Raw genomic sequence first — 6,329 nt, 5'->3', positions numbered from 1 at the left:
CGACTAAACTTGAAGATATTTATGATGAATATGTTTGTTTTGTGAGATTACGTGGAAATGATATCACTAGTACATCTCATGATGACGATGAAGTCTCATATGATGGGTTATTTGAAGCATTAGAAAAACAAATTTTCAAAAACAAAACTATTAAAAAATCTCTTGCTAATATTTCAGAAGAGTTTGAAAATTTGAAAATGACTATTATTCAATTAGTTCGAAAAATGATGAAAAGTTCTCTTCTAACTATGAATTGCTCATTCAAGAAAATGAAATATTGAAAAAGGAATACAAAACTTTGATAGAAGGAAATAATGGGTTGAATATTGATTATATTCAACAAATTAATGTGTTGAATAAAAAAAATTAAAAATTGAATTCAGGTTATGAATTGAATATCTCAAGAAATGATGATTTGATCAATCTATTAAAAGAAGAAAATAATGCATTATATCTAAAAATGATGAATTTATTAAGGCAAACAAAGTTTTCAGATTTGAAAGTAATGATTTTATTAACCAAATTCAAAACCTAAGAAAAGAAAATTAAATATTAGCCTCTATGAATAAAGATTTAAAATTATCTTGATAAATTCATTAGTGTAGAACAAAATGTGCACACAATTCTTAGGAAAACAAGGTATTCATATAACAAATACTTTAAAGGGAAGTGATATATCAGCTCCTTTTGATTACTAGGGACACCCAGCGCTGGTGTATGTGGCAATCAGGCCCATTGAATTCTTATGTCGTCAAGTACATCAACTCCAATTTAGTCATTGATACATTGGTTGTGGGTGTCCCTGGTAATCAAAAGGGGCGGATGTATCACTTCCCTACTTTAAAATGTATTTTTTGATTATCATGCTAGCCCTTCCATTCAATATAATTATTGTGGAAAAATAGGGCATTATCAATTTAATTATACTACAAATAAAAAAATTCATGATAATAGTTTCATGTGAAAAGCAAAGAAATTATTCTTTGAAACAAATGAAATTGGACCCAATAAAATATGGGTTCCAAAAACATTAATTTAAGCATATCTTAAATATCCAACTAGATTTAGGGTTTAAAACTAAATTTGATAAATAAACTGTTATTAAATAGAAATATAAAATTGAAAATCATTCTAGAAAAAGTGACACAGCCCAAGTTTCCAACCGTAAAGGAATATTATATAAAAATCCCTTGGAAATTAGGGGCAAATTAGAAAACCCCTATAATATTATGATTTTCAATAAAAAAACGGAGAAGCTAGATTTTACTTCAAATTTTGATTTACGGGGAGCTTTAATATTGGATACTCATTTGATCTTGAACCTCATTTTGAGAAATCAATTTTTAATTAAAAATATCGCTTACCCCATATTTTTGTTGGTGCCAAAGGGGAAGAGAAATTTAATGATTTTGACTTAATGTTGAAATTTTTTTTATCAGAATTGTTCGGAAAAAAACATAAATTAAGGTGGAGATTGTTAGCCCAACGGTTCAACCTTGATCACTTTCTCAATTCCTGTTTTGATGAAAACAAACACAATTTGACTCTTTACATTAGTTGTTTATACTAATGCCCCCAATGTCATCTAAGAATTTTCTGTAAATGTCAAAGTTAGTGGATTAAAGCATGATGGCATGGAGCTTGAAGTCATCAAAGTGGAACTTAAGTTGAAGATTCCAAAATCAAGAGAATATCTATAGAGTTAGCCATGGTAAAGATAGAAGACTTGAAGACATGAAAAGTTGAAGATCAAGAAATCAAGTCAAGTCTGTGTAAGTTTCAAATCATTTTGAGTTATTTTTAACAGAAAGTATACTCTCTAAGGTTTTCGGAATGCACAAGAACGTCAAAATGCGATAAGAAATGAGGAAGATATGGTTTTTCAAAGTTGTACAATTTTTGAAAGAACTAGAACATATCCTGGTACAGATGATCGTGCAAGGGATAGTCGACAGTCTAAGAATCTAGCTAATTAGCTAGTTCTCAATGGCTAGTTGAACAAATGAACCTCGGTCACCCGTAGATTGTCCGATCCGACTATTGAAGGCCTGAAACGGCTAGTTTTGGTTCCAAACTTCTATAAAAAGGGTGGTAAGGCCCCTAAACAATAATCTAACACATTTAGACCTTCACTTGACCTATGTACTTTTGTTTAAACCCATGTGTCATAATTTTTCATATCAAATTGAGGGATTAGCATAGGATAGCTTATACATCCTTGAGTGTTATGTAGTAAGCCTTGTTTGTATATCCTCTTTTGAGAGAAGGATCCTGTGAGTTTTTCTTTCTTTCTTGTAATTGGTGAAGAGGTACTGAATCAACCTCTGGAAGGCAAAGGGACTTGTGGACAGGCACCGGATCAACCTCTGGAAGGCAAAGGGACTTGTGGACAGGCACCGGATCAACCTCGGTAAGCTTGGAGCTTGGAAGTGTAACGATTTTGTCTTCACAAGTAAGAAGACCGGGATAGCAAAAGAAAAAGGATGGAGTTTCCTTCTGAGAGTGGATGTAGAATGGGTTTGGCTGAACCACTATAAAATCGATGCACTTCTCATTTCACTATCTCTTTACTTCCTTGGTGTGCTTTATATTTTATCTTCCTAAGTTCTTTAATTTTAATTTATTTTTTTAATTATTTAACTATTTTTAAAGAGAACAAAGTTTTTAAAATCCCAATTTACCCCCTCTTCAGTTCCCTACCTTGGCCAATGTGCCTCTTGTTTCAACCTCATAACCTTCAGGTTATGACATCCCGACAACCTTAAATGAGTCACCTTTCAAGAAAATCTGCTTTACATCCAAGACTATTCCAAAGGAATCTTTCTAAGTAAAGCCTTTTATAATTAATTTTACTTTATATATCAAAATTCCACCTATGCAGTCTATTCTGGTCATAAGGACCCATAAACAGCCAACTGGCCCGACTCTTATAGTTTTCAAATATGGTTTCATTGAGAGCAACTCTTCCTTCCTTTGTGGGTTTAAGTCACTAAGTTGATTGGTCACTCATTTTGGCTTTGATTAAAGGAAATGGATTACTTAGCCATTTCTCACTCACTTAAGTAGACCATATAGTCATCAGCTATAGTTGACCTTCTCACTAAATGTGATCAGAGCAAAGATTGTCTGGCGGTTGTCACCACTGAAGCATTAATAATGTGAGTGGCTAACTTTTATGTGCTGTAGACACCCATTTTTGTCAAGGTGGAACTAATGATAGGTTAACGAGAGGAAGAGTCTCATGACGAGTCCAAAAGCACTATCCTTTTCTTTCAATCTCTCTCTAGGTTATTGAAACAGAATAATACCTCTCGAAAATGATTTTATCCTAGAGATGCAACAAAAGCCTGTCTTTACACAACACCCGCCTTTTACGGCACAACCAAAAAGCCCATTTTCACATGACATTTCAGCAGAGAAGTTAACTTTGAATCAAAGACATCCGTTTTTACCCAAAAACACATCATGTCCCAAAAGCTAGCGATATTAGACTTGTTGGAATCTCCCCGGAACAAGGAATCTAACAGATCCAACCGCGCGTGATTTGGAGTCCAAACGGAGAAGTTACGGTCCGTCAAAACTCCCCGAAAACTCGTCAAAAGAGACAAAAAATCACATTTTTCGAGATCAAAAGAGAAGAAAAACCACATTTTCCAAAAATTTGCTGACCTGACACTGACACATGTGTCAGGTCAAATTTCACAGTGCGAAATTGCACTCTTCCAATTTCGCAGAATGTGAAAATTTTCGCACTCTTCGAAATTTTGGCTCAGATTCCTATATATAGGGGAGTAAGAGTAAAATCAGATTTTAACTTCCAGAAGTTAATTTTAGAGGATTTTATTCTAGTTTTTAGTTCAAAAATCCCTTCTGACTTTCACAAAACCCTAGTTCCTTTACTTTAGAAGAGAGAAAGTAGAGAAATTCTTAGGTAGCTCACACTGGGAGTTGGCATTCTGCCGAATTTTCGAAGACTCGGAGCGACATTCTCCAAATAGCGCCGATGTTCTGCCGAATTTCGGAGAACTTTTGGGTTATTTATCTATAACAGTGCCGTTGTTCTGCTGAATTTTTGGAGAACCCGATGCCCCTTCGTCCAAATAACGCCATTGTTCTACCGAATTTCGGAGAACTTTTGGGCTCTTTATCTATAATAGCGCCGTTGTTCTGCCAAATTTTTGGGGAACCCGAAGCCCCTTCCTCTTGACAGCGCCGTTGTTCTGCCGAAATCCCGGCAAGCTTGAGATCCCTTTGCCCAGATAACGCCGTTGTTCTGCTGAAATCTCGGCAAACTTAAGGCTCCTTCATCCAACTAGCGCTGTTACACTACTGATTTCTCAAAAGAAATCCTCACACCTTCTCTGGTAAATTTACATGTATTTCCCAGCTTTCCTTACTTCTGTTTTGAAACCCAGTACGGGGTAGTTACAGGATCCTAGTCTCCTTTTGCCTTAGGTCCTGTAATGTAAATCCCTTACATTTCTTTGTAAATAGGGCTATGTTCCATCTCCTCATCCCACCACTCTATCTCCGGTCCTATCATAGACAAAAGAGACAGAGACGAAAGCCCTAGTGCTCCACGGTGTTGGACAAAGAGGGAATCATAAACCTAGAGTTTCTTTTTCCTTACGCATTGTCTTTTCTATTTGATTTAATTAACCTGATTGTGGTCAGTTGCGAGATCTTTCGGGATTTATATTACAGCATACGACTTTTATATTATAGCATACGACTTCAATCAGGATAACAACCTCTTCTTTTCTTTTTTTGTAAATTTATTTAATTTACATTCAGGAATTAAGCCTAATCCAAATAAAGGATAAAAAGTTGAGTTATTCTGATTAAATTCTTCAAAAATGTCAAATCAAGTCAAGAGACTGGGTTTACCCCAGCATGAGGGGTGTCTAACACCTTCCTTGAATGTAACCATAACCCTTACCCAGGTATCTGTAAGGAACATGCCTTAACAAACAGAGCAAAATTACAGGTTCTAGGCCCAGAGCAAAAGAACCCCTTTGGTTACTGCTCATTCAATGAAACTCAGATATCTATCATAGTTTCATTAGAAGAGCAGGAACGGGTCCTAGGCCCTAACCTAGGTGGCGACTCTGAGTTTTTATTTCTTGTGAAATCTGGACCACGATCCCTAGTTCACAAGAAATGCAGATCAACAAACACTGCCAGAAAACCCAACGTGATGATCCCTTGCCGCCCTAGCGTGCTCGGGGAAAAACCGGCTCCCACATGTGCTTACCAGGGCATCAATGTCTAGATGAAGGACCATTGGCATCATCCTTTCTTGGATCATCAGTATCAGTACTATAACCTAGTTATCGTGATTTTTCTAAACACCGCACTCTCTTGAGGTCACCATCCTTTGGAAAACTTGGAACGTCAAATCTCAACTATACACGTAGTATGGGTCAAACAATAGAACCTAAAATTCATAAATACCTTAAGATAACCTGTGAGAAGCAACTTATGATCATATGACTCATTTCCTTTGTTTTTGGGTTTTGAACTCTTGCTTCAACCGCATAGTTTGAAGGTGCATGTTTCCCAGCTTCCTTTGACACATAATTCATAAGGAGTCTTTGGGATTGCCGAGAATCATGTTTTATTCACTGTTGTTTTAAGAGTTTCCACCCACAAAACTCAAGAAATGGTGAGTTGCACAACATGCTCCTCACCACGTCCATTAGAGTACAATTTTACCTCTCACCAATATTATCCTTCTTAGATGACTCGACATTAAAAATGAGTGGTGATTCCATTCTATCAGATATAAGGCAAATAAGCCCATTTTTTAATAGTTACCATAATACTCATTATCCTTATCAGACCTCATAGTTTTTAATTTTAAGTCAAGTTAATTATCAACTTTTTCCTTATAAATCATAAACATAGACATGGTTTTCAACCTCCGATTAGACAGACAGATACATCTATGGCAAGAAAAGTTAACTAAAAGGAAATGCCATTTGCCACAAACTGTTAGAGTCAAAAGATCCAAGATGTCAAAATGAATGACCTTTAGTGCACTGGTACTATTGGAAGTTTTTTCTTTCTCATTATTGGACGACTGCCTTTCATTCCAAGTTTTTTATAGAAAATCTCAATAGTAGGAAATATAACGAAGGCTTTCCCACCTACCAACCATTTATCCCTCAATCTTTGTATATTTTCCTACAATGTACATAATGTACCCCATACTATCAGTAAAATAAAGTGAATTTAAAATTCTTTTAATACCAATCTCTCCTCAGATATGTGGTCCAAACATTTAAGCTATTGAGTAGATAAATTCTTCTCCACTTGATTCTATTTAT

The sequence above is a fragment of the Tasmannia lanceolata genome, unplaced genomic scaffold (genome assembly GCF_043159265.1).
Source record: "Tasmannia lanceolata isolate RefF3 unplaced genomic scaffold, GAP_Taslan_0.1 ptg000012l, whole genome shotgun sequence".
NCBI classification, from domain to species: Eukaryota; Viridiplantae; Streptophyta; class Magnoliopsida; order Canellales; family Winteraceae; genus Tasmannia; species Tasmannia lanceolata.
This window is presented reverse-complemented; position numbering follows the sequence as displayed.